Source organism: Myxocyprinus asiaticus, chromosome 44 (genome assembly GCF_019703515.2).
Source record: "Myxocyprinus asiaticus isolate MX2 ecotype Aquarium Trade chromosome 44, UBuf_Myxa_2, whole genome shotgun sequence".
NCBI lineage: Eukaryota > Metazoa > Chordata > Actinopteri > Cypriniformes > Catostomidae > Myxocyprinus > Myxocyprinus asiaticus.
Window position 1 is genome coordinate 9,769,588 of NC_059387.1, and position 18,369 is coordinate 9,787,956.

At 37.7% G+C, this 18,369-nt stretch overlaps 1 protein-coding gene across 1 annotated transcript in view; it reads right to left on the reverse strand.

The window, feature by feature from the left end:
* The window catches only part of LOC127434163 (LYR motif-containing protein 4B), a 79,423-nt gene that overhangs the window by 60,907 nt on the left and 147 nt on the right, over positions 1-18,369 (reverse strand). The gene's annotated exons all lie outside the window — the stretch shown is intronic.

The window sequence follows — 18,369 nt, forward strand, 5'->3', positions numbered from 1 at the left end:
GACTTTTGCTGTATCATTTAAGATATTTAAGACTTTTTATGACCTTAAATTTTGGAAAACTGAATTTAAGACATTTTAAGTTGCAAGAGCAGCAGTTATTGTTATTTGATTCAAATTAATGACATATTAATGACAACAGCCATTGGCCGATCTATTAAGCAGCATTTAAGTGTCAAGTCCAATACTTTGATACAAATCTGCTTTTTGTCCCATTGTTAAAATTCAAAAGACATAACTAACAGTGTTAAAGATCTTACCAAGGCAGTAATTTTTTCACAGAATTGTGATGTATGTTACAGTATAGGAGTGTATCTGCATTACAGCAACTCTACAAGCGCTCTCAGAGCACACGGCGCACATATAAGCCACCTGTCAGTCAGTCAAACAGTGTACTGATCCCGAAATGAAGAAATAAAAAGTGATCTTTAAGATTTCTGTATAATTGTGTAGTTTCTTCCTCTATTCACTTTTCCTTTTGGTCTATCAACATCATGAACAAGGACTGACTGGTCAACTGCGATCAACGTAACGAGTGCCCCTAGCATAATTCTATCTTGTGATTTTAAAAATCAATATCAGGATTGCTCAAATGAAGATCACAATTCTTTGGAAAAAATTTTGCCCAGCCTGTTTACTGTATACATCAACATAAATTTATGACACATATTCTCAAAAGAGCTGTTATAACAACAAAGTATTTTAATAAAAGAAAAGTTAGAAAATAGTACCATTTTGTGGCAAATGGCAACACAGAAACAAATTCAACTGGCTTTGGTCATGTGGTAATAAAAAAATGTATTAAAAGATTCTGTTCCAAAAAGATCAAAATACCCTTGCAAAGTTTGTAAACTAAGGCACTGAGAGCAAATATTCTCCCACTAGTTACATGCAGAAGTCAAGTCTTTTATCAGCCATGCCGTGGGCAGATAACTGGCCCTCTACTAGCGCTGTAAACGTCAACGGGAAAACTCAAAGCCATTAGGAAGTGGAGAATTGACTGACAGGGATGCAGTGAGCTCATCACATTGCTGCGAAGAGACAAGGAGCGCGTTGACAGCGCATAAGTCACATTTTCAAAGGATGACAGTGTTCATTAGCGCCAGCACTGTGTGTACCACATGCTAATAATGGAGCAGTCATTTGACAGCTAGTTACCAAGCTGTAGTGTGGCTTTGCACGCCTGCACTTCTGGGGAGTTAGTAAGTGAGAAGGCGGCATATCTCCAGCCTTTTCATATGGCAATACGAGCAGTGTGGGGCATACGTGGGCTCCCGTGCCACGCCAAGATCAAAGAATCACCTGGCACCAGAGGAGGCACCTCCACCAGGACGAGGCAACCCTATTCTGACAGCCAAATCCTAACCTCCTCCCATTCCGCTGGATGAGGGGAGAAAAAGAGGAACATACTGCAGGGGCAGAAAGGCAGAGAGGTGAAAAGTCTGCTCATGGAAGCTGAAATTAATGAGAGTAATGAAGAGAAAGAGTTAAAAAAAAGAAGCCCAGACCAAAACTGCAGAATGTTTTCTCAAATTTGGTGCTGATTTTCTTTTTCTTTTTGGGCGGAAAATCTATGGAATTCACAGGGTAAAATGTACAAAATGCAGCTAACGCCCAAAGTATAGTTAAATTTTGACACAGACGCTGAGAACAGTCAAACGCAAGCCAGTCAAAGTATACTCAATTTGATGGTGCGCACATACACAGGCATTTGGCGCTTGCGCGCTATGACTGCTGAGAGATGGTGGGCAATTTCTCTTCAGGAGCTTAGACCCATAAAGGTGTCTTTATATTCCTTCGAGTTATACAAATGCAGGTATCTCCTGACCTCCTCACACACGTGCTCTTGCAAGCATATCCACTGTTATTGTTTTTACCTTTGTCTCCTGTTATTTACCGGCCATTATGTCTTCTAGCGTTTCTTTGCGAGAAACGGCTCAAATGTGAGTAATGCCACCTTGTGGATACACTAATTTGTGCAAATAATTACAGGCGCATGCACATTCTGTGCTTTCAAAGACACGCAGTTAGACAAATTGTGTTGCACGCTTTATGTGCTCACGCACTCTGCTGATGACGAGATTTGCGTCACGCGTCCAGCGTTCACGTCTGACCGAAGTGTACTTTGGGCATGAGAGTCCATTGGTAGCCGAACACACAATTAAATTATTTAAAATAATGAATAAACACACAAGGAGAGGGGGTAGGGCTGGGTAATATTGATTTTCTAAATAATCACGATCTTAATTTCAACAATCCCGATGTCAGTTCTTAAAGGGGTCATTTTTGGTCATTGTACTAACACATACTGTAAGTTTAAGAACTCAAAACTTTCTCATCACTGCAAAAAGAGCATTTGTTGAAACCAAGCAGCCAAAACGACTTGTTCTCTATTTCCTCCTCATTGTGATGTCACACTGTGGTAGAAATTTGCATTGGACTGCCTCCACAACAACACATTAACACCTACTTTACCTTATCACTTTCGTAGCCCCGCCCAGCAGCGGTGAGCAGTGAGATGGGAAGGAGAGAGTGGGTCAGTCAAGAGCAGAGAGCCAATCAGAACAGTGGCCGTTTACTGTCAGGTCTTAAAGGAGAAGCAGCAGCAAATCCCAGCGTTTCTGACAGAGGGTCAGAATGAAGGTGGAAAATGTTTGTGCAAAAAACTTTATTATAAGTGAACCTCAAGGAACATATTCAAACCAGAAAAAAGGCACATCATGACCCCTTTTAAAACACAACACCCATGTTTTACTTTTACTTGCCAACTTAATCTTTGATCATGTTCATGATAATAACTGCATAGTTTTGGCACTGTTGTTAATTTTCAAATGAATATTTAGCAGTGTACCAAGTTAGAAGATTCCCTGTAAAATTAACAGCATTAGCTGAGAGAGAATTTATTTCATTTGAAAGCAAAATGGACAATATAACTGAAATATTCCCTAATGAATCTGAATCAACTCAAACTCAACTGAACAGCAAGATTGTGAATTGGCCATTCAGAAGTTTCTACGTAGTTCTGCACAAGCAGATTCCGTATGGGCCTAAGGCCATTTTTGGAATTAAATAACAGCTTACAACTTACTAAATACTGTAGTATGCAGTATGCTACATAGTAGGCACATTACCTCATCACACTGCATATTTACAGTAATTCAGCGAGCGGCGTCCAGTTATCATCTTGGAAATAAATTATTTTGCATACCTAACCCATTTTTTTTAGCATTGCGTTAACATTTGGCAATCCTTTAAAATATTGAGCCAAGAAAGAGATTCAGTTCATCCATCACACTGGACATGGAAGGTCAAGTCAAGTGCAATGCATCAGTGGATACAGTATTGCATGCAGTGTCCTCAGATGTATACTACACATGTTGTTAGTGCTGTGAGGTATTCCATGCACAAACAGTATACATACTAAAATTGCAGCAATAGTATGACTAGTATTGTAGTGTGCTATTCCGAACATATCAAAGCAACAAAGCAAGTGGGAGCACACTCATGTGAGGGGTAAAATTCTCAGAACAAACACTTGATAGATGACAGATGCAAAACTGTGATTTTGGATGGAAAAAAGGGCCAGTTGCTGATAAAGAGTGAGTCATCTTCGGAAATACCACACTGATAGACACTTCAAAGGAGTCAATAATGAGCATTCGGCTTTGAAGCAGGCATCATGTGCGTTTTTAAGGGCTTGTGTGTATTCAGTGTGACAGATCTGAGGTCAGAGCCATGTACGACTTATGCATGAACACAACACATAACACATTTGCATAACAGATCATAAAATGTGTCTTTAGTTTTAGAATGTACAATGCTTTTCAATATTCAGTCAGTTATGACATATAGGCCTATATGGCAGTAAAGTGGGGCTTTACACAAACAGAACAGTACTCTTGACAAATACTGTATGTTTAAATTCATGTACACTCAGATGAGGTAAAGACTCATAAGTCATATCATTTTTGGCACACTCCTCCAGACAGAACTGGTGTAACTGAGTCAAGTTTGTAGGCCTCCTTGCATGCACACATTTTCAGTTCTGCCCACAAATTTTCTATCGGATTGAGGTCAGGGCTTTGTGTGTATATATATATATATATATATACACACACACACACATATACACACACAATTATACACACACACAGGCAGCAAAAGGTCTGGAATAATGTACGGATTTTGCTGTTTCGGAAGGAAATTGGTACTTCAATTCACCAAAGTGGCATTCAACTGATCACAAACTATAGTCAGGACATTACTGATGTAAAAAACAGCACCATCACTATTTGAAAAAAGTCATTTTTGATCAAATCTAGACAGGCCCCATTTCCAGCAGCCATCACTCCAACACCTTATCCTTGAGTGATCATGCTAAATTGATCATCTGGTATTAGATAATCTTGTTTTTGTCTTTGTGTTTTTTTTTTTTTTTTTTTGAGTTGCCACAGTAAGCAATAGACCGACATGTCTTAAGGTCAATAATAGGTAAAAAAAATGGCAAAAAGAAACACCTTTCTCTAGAAACTCATCAGTCAATCATTGTTTTGAGGAATGAAGGCTATACAATGCTTGAAAAAAAAATAATAAAAAAAAGAAAGAAAAATTAAGATTTCATACATAGGTGTACACTACAGTATTCAAATAAAGGACAACTGGCTCTAATAAGGACAGAAAGAGAGGTGGAAGGCCAGATGTAAAACTAAACAAGAGGATAAGTACATCAGAGTCTCTAGTTTGAGAAATAAACACCTCACATGTCCTCAGCTGACAGCTTCATTGAATTCTACCCGCTCAACACCAGTTTCATGTACAACAGTTAAGAGAAGACTCAGGGGTGCAGGCCTTATGGGAAGAACTGCAAAGAAAAAGCCACTTTTGAAACAGAAAAATCAAAAAGAAAAGATTAGAGTGGGCAAAGAAACACAGACATTGGACAACAGATAATTGGAAAAGAGTGTTATGGATCTTAACTCCAATCACGTTGTCATTATGGGGTATTGTTTGTAGAATTGAGGAAAATAATACATTTAATCCAGAACAAGAATAAGGCTGTAACATAACAAAATGTGGAAAAATGAAGCGCTGTGAATACTTTCCGGATGCACTGTACCTAGTTAGAATGTCCCCTATATAATCAACAGCATGAGCTGGGAGATTATTTATTTCATATGCAAGCAAAAGGGACATTATAACTGAAATATCCCCATATGAATCGATATGGAATTGAATTTGTAAATCTGCCTCAATACCCAGCCCCGAGAATGAAATATGTAAATTACCTCTGTTATGATGTTACAAGATTGCTAACCTGTCCAATATAGTTCACACTGCCCCAAACTTCAATATGAGTCTCTCTGTAAAGCCTGCATTACATGAAAAGGAGACTGGGAGACAGACAATGTGATCTGGACATGTCACAATTCGGAGCATGTGTCACTGGCAAGGTGAACAATTTTTTAATACCTAAGAAAGGTCTCACCCTAAAAGCCCATGTTTTCATTACAATGTCACTCTGCAGCAATGTTACCCAGTATGTCTCCTAAAACACCTGCCTCTATGTTTAGTCAAAGTTGCTTGCAGCCATGGCCTAGCGGTTAACACTTGTGCTCTGACACAGTGTGACAAGACAAGGCAGATCCACAGAGGGGTGCTATATTGCGAAAAAAAAGTTTCCGTATACATAAGTCGGGTATCATTTGAAAGCTTAGAATCTGAACTTTTCAGTGATAACCGTCACATCTGCATTTATGTTACATAAAAAAACAAAATAAGGCCTCAAAACCCTGGTGTTGAAATTTAGCACCCCCTAGAGGTAATGGGTTAGAAATATTTATATGAAACTAAAAGTCCTTCATATAGCCCCAAAATAGACAAGTCATATATCAAATGATTATTTTGTTGTCCTAATACCACATTTTGAAAGATTTTGAAAAGAACCACAAAGTGATTTCTGTGAGTCTTCAAATACAAACATCTGATATTTGATGAAACAATTGAGGTGGTGCATGAACTGAAAATTAGAATGAATGTCTATGGACGAGCACACATTTGAAAGCTAAAATGTGTTATAGTGCCATTTCAGATCTGTATATTGTGATGGAATGTGATAGAGAAAAAAAAAAAAATTCTAGTGCTTGATGCCATCTAGTGGAATGAGATAAGACTTTTCAAAGTGAGCTAGAGTGAACAGAACCAGAATTACATGTTTACAAAGTTAGGACAACAAAAACAAAAACCTTTGTTTATTATATGATTATAAACACACAACATTATTTATGAATAATTGGAGACTTTTTTATTATTATTTGGGGGGATTTCTGATAAAAAAAAAATAAAAAAAAGAGACCCGTTTTTTGCATTTAGTCCACAATATGTGTGAATGGTGTGCTTTTAAATTGGAGTGTGAAAAACTGCGGGAGGCCGTCCAAAAATGTATCAGAGTTTAACAGTTAACGGCTTATGTTTATTTCACTCTGTTTAGATGATTAGAGTTTTAAACATAATAATATATATTTATTTTTTTTATAATGGTTTTTCATAGTTTCCTATTGAAAGTTTAGGTCTGGGACAAGGCTAAAACAGTTAAATCTATACATAAAAGGCATTTAAAAAGTACCAAATATAAATGATGAAGGCCTGTTAAATAATAAGACCTTCATAAAACAAAAAGTAAAAAGTTGAGATCTATTCATTTTAATGAAAATCAACCCCTGGGACAGGGAAGTGCCCAAATTTGAAGAAACACCCAACAATGAAATCTGAAAATGTTGTGTGTTTCTATTCAGTGCAGTCATCCTAGGCCACCAAACTCTTCCGCTTAAATTTCATCTCATTACCTCAGAGAGAACCGGTTAATAATAAACCACTCATATCATCCCTTTGAGGCAACAGCTGATAGATATTTTCAGCATTTTCAGCCATCTGGCTTTAAGGTCATCATCAATACAAAGCGTTTGTCAAGAGGAAAACAGAGACCAAGCTGTAGATCTGTGCTGAAATCTGTTTCGGGCCACTGGACAACTAAGCAGTTGGTCTTTGTCACCAGCGTAGGAATGTCTGATTCATCGTGTGGCATGCATATCGAATCCATAGAGACACAATCACCCCCATCTGCCAAGCAGCCAGATTTAAACATGAGCCTCAATGCGCTTGACAAAGTAACGCTGTTTCCTGTGTTTTTAAGCAAATGCGTCATGTTGTCGGATATAGTTAAGTTGACCTTAAACAATGGCATAATGTGTTGTCCGATGTAATCTAGCTGGTGGGAGCGTGATTAATAAACACATGGGCTTCTCAGAGAGTGATATTTATGGAGACAATATTTTACGACAGCATATTAGCAAACTCCTTTAGGCGACAATTAGCGTAGCATCAACCATGGGCAGTTAAACACACAATTAATTTTACCTTACCAACACACAAAACATGAGTAATAACAGGCATCTTAAGGAACAAAAAACAACTTGTTTCATGGTGTTCTGAAGTGGAACCAATTATAATGGCTTAATATTTAATGACACCTTCAGCTGTGAATACACGGGCCATGTGTTATTAGCTAAAGATGCTTCCTTCCTCTAATATGGATTTCACACTTTCGCTTGAAAAATGAGTGTGGTAAAAATCGTGATATCAGATGAGAACAATGCAAAAGGGAATGTTTACACATGGTCGAAAGTGAGAAAAGAAAAGCGAAGCGAAGACAAGGACAAAAGACAAGACAAGAAGAGAAATGAGATGAGATGAGAAAAAAACTAGATAAGATGAGACAAGACACGAAGAAAGAGGAGAAGAGACATGATAAGAGACTAGAAAAGGTTTTAGAAAACAAGAGACAAGGAAAACAAGAAAAGATGAGATGAGAAGAGACAAGACAAGAGAGGAGAAGAGAAAAGAGACAAGAAGAGATGAGGAGAGATGAGATAAGAACGGAGACAAAACTAGACGAGATAATAGGAAAGATAAGACACGAGAAACTTAATTAGAATAGGAGAGACAAGGAGAAACGAGACAAGAGACAAAATATGAGACAATTCAAGAGACAAGGTGAGACAAAATGTGAAAAAACAAGAAGAGCAGAGAAAAGACGAGAAACTAAATTGGAATAGGGGAGAAGAAAAAAATAGCCAAATAAGAAGAGGAAAGATGAGATGAAAGGAGGAACACAAAAAGAGAGAAAGATAAAGGAAAATATCAAGTGATGTGAAGAGACAAAGTAGAGAGAAGAGATGAGACAAGAAGGAAAATGTCATTAGAATGGAAGAGACAATGGAAAACAAGACAAGATGAGATGAAGAGAGAAGAGGAGAAACAAGACAAGAGACAAAGATATGAGATATTTCAAGAGATGAGATCTGACGAGACATGAAGAGACAAGTAGAGACGAAAAGAGATTAGAAGAACAGAGATGAAAAAATGAAAAGCCATTTTTCTTGGGAGATACATGAAAAACCAGGACAAGTTGAGATGAGGAGAGAAGAAAAGAATAGTCAAGAACAGACTGGAGAGATGAGATGTGAAATGAGACAAAACGAGACAAGATGAGACAAAACTAGATGAGAAAGAAAGAGAAGAGATAGGAAAGATAAGATGAGAAGAGGAGAGACAAGACGAGAGAAGAGGAGAAACAAAATAAGAGACAGATATATGAGAAATTTCAAGAGACAAGGTGAGAAGAGCAGAGACGAGTAGAGCAGAGCAGAGATGAGAAAAGAAGAGATGAGATGAGAGGAGAAAAGATGAAAAAAAAAGGAGACAAGAAACGAAATAAAAAAGACAGACAAGAGATGAGAAAGAAAACTAGAATAGGAGAGACAAGGAGAAACGAGACAATCCAAGAAGAGGAGAGACGACGTGAGGAGAAACGAGTCAAGAGACAAAGATATGGGCCTGGGTAGCTCAGCAAGTAAAGACGCTGACTACCACACCTGGAGTCGCAAGTACGAATCCAAGGCGTGCTGAATAACTCCAGTCAGGCTTCCTAAGCAACCAATTGGCCCTGTTGCTAGGGTGGGTAGAGTCACATTGGGTTAACCTCCTCGTGGTCGCTATAATGTGGTTCTCGCTCTCGGTGGGGCGCATGGTGAGTTGTGTGTGGATGCCGCGGAGAATAGTGTGAAGCCTCCACACTGGCTAGGTCTCTGCGGTAACACGCTCAACAAGCCATGTGATAAGATGTGCGGTTTAACGGTCTCAGACGCAGAGGCAACTGAGATTCGTCCTCCACCACCTGGATTGAGACGAGTCATTACGCCACCACGAGGACTTGGAGCGCATTGGGAATCGAGCATTCCAAATTGGGGAGAAAAGGGGAGAAAATCCCAAAAGAAAAAAAAGAAAGACAAAGATATGAGAAATTAAGAGGCAAGCTGAGATGAGAAGAGATGAGAAATGAAACAAGAATAGAAGAGACAAGGAGAAACAATACAAGATGGGAAGAGGAGAGATGATGAGAGGAGAAATGAAATTACAATAGGTGAGACAAGGACAAAAAGAAAGATGATACAGAGAGATGATGTGAGAAGAGAGAACAGATGAGGAGAGATGAGAAATTAGACAAAACTAGACGATAAGAGAGTAGAAGAAAGAGCAGAGACACAAGAAATTAGAATAAAGATATGAGAAATTAAGAGATGAGATGAGAGGAAAAACAAAATTAGAATAGGATAGACAAGGAATAACGAGACAAGATGAGAAGAGGAGAGAAGAGGACAAACGAGACAATATAAGCAATAAGGAGGCTAGATTAGACGAGAAGAGACAATAAATTTAATTATAATACGAGAGACCAGGAAAAACGAGACAAGATGAGATGAGGAGACACGAGACGAGAAAGGAGAAAAAAGACAAAAACAGATGTGGGGTGAGGAGAAAGATTGGGAGAAACAAGACAAGAGACAAAAGAGAAGAGAAGAGTTTGAAGTTCAGCATGGCTGCTCTGACATGAAAGCTTCTGGTAGAGATAAAGAGACTTGCTCACTGAGATCAAACCCACAGAGACGCTGCAGCAGCACAGCATTAACACTGTAACGTCTAATCCATTACTGAAGCTTACAGAGTCGCTGTGCTGTAGATCCGAGTTGGATTGTGGACTTGCAAACAAGCAAGACATAGCTATCAGTTTTACAGCTGGAGTTACATATCTTCATAATAGACTGAGACAAAGTCCATCATTGAAGATTCGTAGCATGAAGCTGCAATGCAAACATAAGTAATGTGCTAAAGGAGCATATAGTTAAGAATAAATAAATGCAAACAGAAAAAACAAAATTAGCCCTCTGTTTCCAGCAGGCGTCATGGAGACCTCCCTGACATGAATAAGTACAGCGGCTTGGCAAGGGAACACACTTTCAAGGGAGATCTGTGAGATTTCACACTGAAAACTGATGTGAGGAGAACTGATCCCTGATCATTTATTTATCCCTGCATTTTAAAAGTTTATTTCTTCTGAGCTTTATGAATAAGATTGAGCACAAATATGTCATCATTGGCTCTACACTAATGTTAAGCTGGAGAACCACGGGGAGGGTTATATTTAACGGGAAGATACTTTACGTAAGAGCTGCCCTACTTTCTGCAGTCTACTCTTGCAGTCGTATTGTCTGCAGTGTGTACCGTCAATATGTTTCTTCCCCTCAAAAAGACACTCTCACACTCTCTCTCTCTCGGTTTTTGTTGTGATTTCTCTTTTTTGCAGATCAGACATTTTCTTACCTTCCATCAAATTCAACTTCTCTTTCATCCTGCCTGCTCAATCATTCGCTCTCACTGGCTGAATTTGTTTCGGGCTGTCAATCATCATGCAGTCGTTCTCAGTTGTCCTACATTTCATTCACTCTCTCCCCTTCCTGTTTCAACTTCTTGCCTCTTGCGTAAATTTGAGAATTTCAGATTGAATGTACGCAGAGCTCCAACCACAGAAAAAAAAAAATCAACTAAAAATCGAATTTGAAGGTATACTATTCTCCACATCTCTAAGCAAATCTGAGTTACCGTCAGCATGTGGAATAAAAGCGTTTTTAGGCCTTGAATAATTTAACAGACTACATTACATTACACAGTTGGAAAGCGAGCGCCTAGACTTCCATTAAACTTACATGTTTTCTTTCTCAACCAGCCAGAATTAAATTGCAAACAATGGGCCTTGTTTATGAACTATGAGCAGAATAGATTTCTGTGTAAATTATTTGTAAAACCATTCTTATTTTTCCTCCCCTTTTCTCCCCAATTTGGAATGCCCAATTCCCAATGCACTCTAAGTCCTCGTGGTGGCATAGTGACTCGCCTCAATCCGGGTGGCGGAGGACGAATCTCAGTTGCCTCCGTGTTTGAGACCGTCAATCTGCGCATCTTATCGTGTGGCTTGTTGAGCGAGTTACCGCGGAGAATAGCGTGAAGCCTCCACACGCATCCACGCACAACTCACCACGCACCCCACCGAGAGCGAGAACCACATTATGGCGACCACGAGGAGGTTACCCCATGTGACTCTATCCTCCCTAGCAACCGGCCAATTTGGTTGCTTAGGAGACCAGGCTGGAGTCACTCAGCACGCCCTGGATTCGAACTCGTGACTCCAGGGGTGGTAGTTAGCGTCAATACTCGCTGAGCTACCCAGGCCCCCTGTAAAACCATTCTTACGTAAACCGTTGGATTGAGCTGAATGCGACAATTTATGCAAGAATGGTGTTACAAGCATTGTTCACAATTCAATCTGCTTGTGTTCCATGAATTGCATTGCTATGCAGTTGGGTGTTAGATGAATTGGGTTTTATGTGAATTTTCAAATGTAACAATAGAATTTACATATCATGGTTTTACGAATGAGTTACACCGAAAATTGTTCTGCATGTGTTTCTTGAATCGTGTTGCTATGTGATTGCTAGGGTGTTACATGAATTGTGGTTGGCTTGAATTGTCGCATTTAATTCAACGTGACAATTAAGGCAAGAATGGTTACACAAACAACAGAAAAGAACTGTGCTTGTGTTTCATAAATTGCATTGTGAAGTGGTTGATGAGTTTTGTGTGAATATTCATTAATACACTGCAACAACTGACATAAGAATTTACAAATGATTTACAGAGATTTTTTTTTTCTGCTTGCATTTCATGAATGTAAACATAACTTGTTGGTTTACATGTAAACTCAAGAAGGTAAGCTACCTTTAAAGTATACTCAGTTCAGGATTTAATCCTACATACGGTTTGCAACCTCTTTTTGATTAAATTTCACCAATTTCATCATCTTCAGCAGACGTTTAACTGAAAGCCTTTTTTGTGACCAGGGGCACAAGAATGATATGAAAATTTGGGGGAAAATTTGAGATTCTACATCTCATCAGCCTCTCTTCACAATACAAGACTTTGAAAGATTTTTTGAGAATATATTATTTTTATTTCTTTTTTATAGAATATGTTTTATGTTTTTAAGAGTTTGTGACATCAGTTGAAAAAAATGTATCAACTGAACTTTTAAGAAACATCAGCATTTTTTATGATAGAACTTTAATAATTAGAACTAAAATGTAGCAATCATGTATGAATTAAAAAAAAATTATAAAAAGAATCATCATATAATTTAATGACTGCTGTCAAACATTTCGAACACTGATCCAGTCAGCAGAACAAAATAATCAAATAAACAAGATTCCTTAATGTCAGTTTCAAATATGATCTTACCTAAACAATTTCAGAAGTTTGTGTCACCTCTCTGTCTACACTGTTGACTTGGTCACTGGACTTTTTATTTATTTATTTTTTTATTATTGTTTATTTCTAAAATAGATATGCTGTAAACATCACCATTACCATTAATCTAAATTCAATATAATGGCCAACAAAAACATGGAAAAGGTCAAAGAATAAAAGCATTGTTTAGATTTATACTATGACATAAGATTATTGTTGTCACACATATGACCCAATGAAAGAAATCTCAAATGTCTGTCCCCTTCAGTTTTTTTGACTGGTGAAGATTAAAACTTGATTGCATAGAAAACTAGATTGCATACTGTCAACAGCTCAGTGTCTGCCGCACTACCTGGCAGGCAGTAGGGCTCATTAATATTAACCACGTTGCCTGCGTTCACTCGAACTGATTTGCTGAATCAGAACGGGGACTGTGACATGTAAGCACTAGCCAGTGGAATTATCGCAGTTGAGTTAGTTCCACCCACTGCCGAATCAACCAGCCAGCAGAGGCTTCTGATGGGTCTAAATGGCTACGTTTTAGGCGAATGGCTGAGCTTTTTTCTCCTTGCACTACAATTAAACCAAACAAACGTATTAAATAAACATGAATTTCGTTATTTCTGAAAGCAAGGGTTACATGTCCCCCTCCGGTTATAATGGTTGCAACACCCCTGCTTGTGACACTCCACAATCCAGACAAGTAGGTGGCGGTAATGCACCATAAGCTGGATTGCCAACTACCAATAAACATCGCAAGAAGAAACACTTTCTTGCCTTTGACAGCGATATGAATCATGAAAAAAGGTTAATTAAATAGTACATTAAAAATCAGCAAAGGTGTTGATGTCGGAGTTGCTGTTGTGGTCAGTCAATAGCTATATATTGCATTATCAGTGCTGTCTTGTTCAGTACACAATGATATCATATAAGCCGGATAGCTAGCTGTTAGCTAGAGGCTAACAAGCCTCATTGCAGGTTTCCAAGACAGCAGGGCTTTGTAGCCGTTAGCCTGCTAATATTCCTAATAGGCTGATTTCATGCTTGTGATTCAGTTAGCTAGTTGCGTGTAGAACTTTGCCGAACTGCTTGCGTTTTAGCTACACGTACCTGATCCGATAATCTAGATGTAGAACAACTCTACGCGGCCATAATATGCACCAGTTAAACTCTGTTATTGTGATTTATGATGACACTGACACTACTGCAAATATGAGTGTATAAAAGTGTTAATGTGCAGAACAAAGATAAAACAATGATGATAGAGGCATATCTTACTTTAGACAGATGAGTGAATGGCTTTCGCTGCAGATGGCACATGAGTGAATGGGTACTTGAGAATATCTGAGAAGATTTGATTCCTTTAGTAGACTAAATTAACATGACATGTTCTTGGAAAATATCTAAGCGAACGATCGTACAGATGTCGGTACATTTGCACCAGCTCGCTAATAACGCTACACGCTGGTGTGTTCTTGCTTACTTATTTGGACAGACTGAACAACATAAACAGAATGAGCTGACAACCTCAAGGTAGGTAAAGCTCAAGGTCACACCTATCAATGACGTGGACCAATGACAGTAAGAAGGTGCTTTGCAGCCGGTAAGAATTTTTCCTATAAGTTCGCCCCAGCGAGCTGTAATGAACCACCGAAACGAACACAAAAACACCTTCATTTTGGCCAGAGTTTGTTTTAAATTACATCATACCCATTCATTCTTCGATTTCGTAGGAAGAATATAGACGCCTTTACACTGGAACAACAAAGCTCTATGGAAACCGACTGAGTGGGTGGGAGATTATCCTTTGGCTGTCAGCTTTTTATTCTGTGAACACTTTAAGCCTTTTATAGCTATTGGGGATACACAAGCCCTATGATGAAATAATGTGTGTAAATAGTAGGGATGCACCGATACCACTTTTTCTCTTCCGATCCGATTACGATATCGGAAATCTCAGTATCGGCCGATACCGATCCCAAGCCGATACCAGTGTTGTTTTTTTGCATAATCAGTTTAGAATATCTTTACATTATTGTGTGGAACTAATTGGGTGTGCTCTTTAATATGTAAAGAAACACAAACCTCTAACTACACATTATTTCAATATAAATGTATAGCTTATTAAGAAACACTTAATAATTAACTAGTCTACTGGATAATGTAGCAGCAAAATTAACAGTAATTCCAGTCTAAGTATTCAGTAGAAAAGAAACCAGGGTTTTATTTTTGCCTTTTTTGTTTTTCTTTTATGTTTCAACTTGTATCTGGACTTTAAAGGATTCAGATCTCTTTTTTGTTCAATTTAGTTGTAAGACATCAGTCCACTTTTCATTCACACAGTTATTTTTTGGAACCCATTCAACTTAAATATTGTTATAAATTGTAAACAAATACTAATTATGACAATAATAATAATAATAATAATAAATTGTTATTAATATTATTATTGACTTTTAATTTTAATTTTAAATACAACAGTAATATATTTAAATTGTGCACTTTTTAAACCCTCACGCTATTATTCTGACATTCTGAACTCTCCAGGAAGTCCTGTATGTGTCTGTTTGTAGGCAAGTTCACAGTAGTTTAATTCGCTTCTTATTCAAATTCTGGTAAAATGCTCCTCCGGTGTCGTTCTAAATGCATATTATAAGTGAACTGAACTATTGAGCATCTACATCTGAGATGCTGTTCTTGAGTAGCGCTCAAATATTGCATCTGTGAAGGCTAAAAATAGCCGCGAGTGCATCACCAGCCTGTGCGTGAGTTTGTGTCAACAGAGCAGTGTCATACACTAATGCGCTGGCGCTGCGCATACTATATATTTACTTAATAAACACAGCCTTTTGTGATTCACAGAGCTATTGCACATCTTCAAGTGGCTTTGAATAAAATGCATGAGTCATATGAACTGCTTTAATGCTGTTTTTATGTTTCTTTTATGTCATTTTTGGAGCTTGACAGTAACGAACATGACTAACACACAGTATTGGATTTGGCTCGGGCTCGTCGGACCGATACCCGATCCGTCTAAAAGCTTCAGTATCGGATCGGTGCATCCCTAAATAGTCTAAATAGTCTATTTAAGTGATCTCAAATAATATACATTAAGAGTTGAGATTAATAGCAACTGAACTTAACAGAAAATATCAACAATTTAAAAATATTTAAACTTCATTTCCTTCCAAATCTTTCACAGCATAACAAATATTTATATGATCCATTTTCCATTTAATAATTTGCCAAATTAGTAGTGTTGAGAGAGACAAGTGCTATGTTTGGAATAGCATACTACCACGCTACTCATACTACTCGTTCAGCAGTATACAGTAAATGTATGCATGGAATACAGATAACCAGCTACACTGCCAAAATGCAAAATTACTTTTTTTTTTTTTTAAAGATTGAAAAACAAAATTAAATAATAACCAAGATGATAAATCTACTCCACTCACTAAATGAGAAAAAAACACACAATAATCATGCATCATCATAAGTTCATGTGACAAAAATGCAGCAAACTACTTTTTGAAATGTTTATCTTTGCATATTGCATATTGTTTCACATGCTATTTTTTGAAAAATAGTAGTGAGTAGCCTATACAGTGTATGCAGTGCACACTTCAGTAAGCACTTCATTACAGTAGTATTGCATTATGAACACAGCCAAGAAGAGGTAAACCCTACTGGTTAAAGATCTGTCCTGGGTAACCAAAAGGTTACAGGTTCAAATCCTACCATGATCCATGAATGAACTATAACTCAGGAATTAACTATAACTCAACTACTGTGCACTGGATAAAAGCACTCAACCTCAGGTTACTTCAGGGGGACTGGCCTTGTAAGACGTGCATATAAATGACTACATGGTTAAAAATTAACTATTTTTCCAAGGGTATAATTGACTGAACTCTCAAGAAATTAATGTTCTCTCCACATATCTAAAATCGTAGATATCAAAAATCATCAAGAATGCACGCCCTAGTTATGGCTGAATTTCAATTGAAAGGGTTTGTGTCATGTAAAAAGCAATATCCCTATAGCTTTTGAAACGTAAGTTTAATGTAAAATGAAAACATACTGTATATTAAGTAATCTACCTTCCCAAAATAAGACCATGTATTAAAACAAAGCTATGAGGGATGGAAAGACAGGGTGGGATATTGTCCTGTAAAACTAACTTTTGATTGTTTTTGGTGAAAGAAACCTTTACAAACATTATAAGTGGACCCCAAAAGATCTGGTTGTGCTTCGGCTCTGCTCCTCTGTGCGGATGAATGTGGTTCGAGGCACCGGTGTACACAAGGATACAGAACATCTTATCAGAGCAAATGGACAAATAAATAACAAAAGAAAGGAAAAGACGGATATCCGAAAACGTCACCTGAACAGTACGTGCCATATCTTATGCTGTTGTTTTGACTTATTTGAAAATATTTAAGTTTTGAAATAAATTACGTTACAAAAGTTAGGCAACATTCGTTAACAATAGACATAACGATTGCTAGTCTGATAAGGTCAAATGTTGTAACGTTTTTATAACTGCAGGATATTCTGGCCAAATAGACCACAACAGTAACTCATTTATAGATTGCCATTGTTACCAACCAGTAGTCAACATCATTTCAAGACTCACATGTCCTTGGCAAGCCTAAGACTAAAGGATTTATTTATATAAATTATTGCCGTTATAAAGAAAACTACACACGTGTGCTAGCAAGTCAAAAGTTCTGCACCGATTACAGTATAATTATTGTATTTCACTACAGACACAGATGTGTGTGTGTGTGTGTGTGTGTGTGTGTGTGTGATTACACAACTACACATAAACCATATCAATAAAATATCTTACCTGTTGAGAAAGAAAAAGTCATCTCTGGGTCGCTTTTAAATCCTTTCAGATCTCGGAGTTGTCGCCACCTCTGAAAAGCCAAGCCGATGTTGATTCAGTTTTTATTACGAACTCTATCGCTTTTAGCTTGTAGACTCTGATCTGTTTCTTTGTTTTTACAACCGGTGATTCCCGGGAGGTTTGCCGTTTTGAATGATCCATGGTCAGTTTTTCTTGTTCGTTGTGACAACAAACTTTCAGCTTCACGCTACTCCCACACCATACACACGCTACAGTAGCTGAAGTTTATTTTCTCTGTGTACGGATATGATGTCAACACACACGGGCGAATGATATGTATGCAATTTCCCACGAAATCCGTCCCGACAGCTCTAAAATATAAATCGTTATTATAGGTTTATCAAAGTATATTTGGATAAAGTAAAGACATGGTTTGGAAGATGGATTTTTGTTGCACTCTCTCATTAATAACATTTTGTTTTAGTTTTTAACAACAACAACAACAACAAAAAAGTTACATCGTGTAGCTTTAAAGCAATGGGATTTACTTATAAAGCACTGCTTTGTTTTGAAATATGACTAGTCCACATTGATTACTATGAATAAAGAGTATGTATAAAACATTTTAATAAAGTAGAATGTAATATATACAGCGAGGCTTTAAAAGAAATTCATAAAAACACAACAATATTGAGATCAACACAGCCAGATGCTTTAACTTCCCTACAGATGTGTCTATACTCACTCCCTGTTGCAAATCACAACGAATTATCAGTCTGAAACAAACGGCAGAAACGTTCATATAAATAACACTACCTTGCACG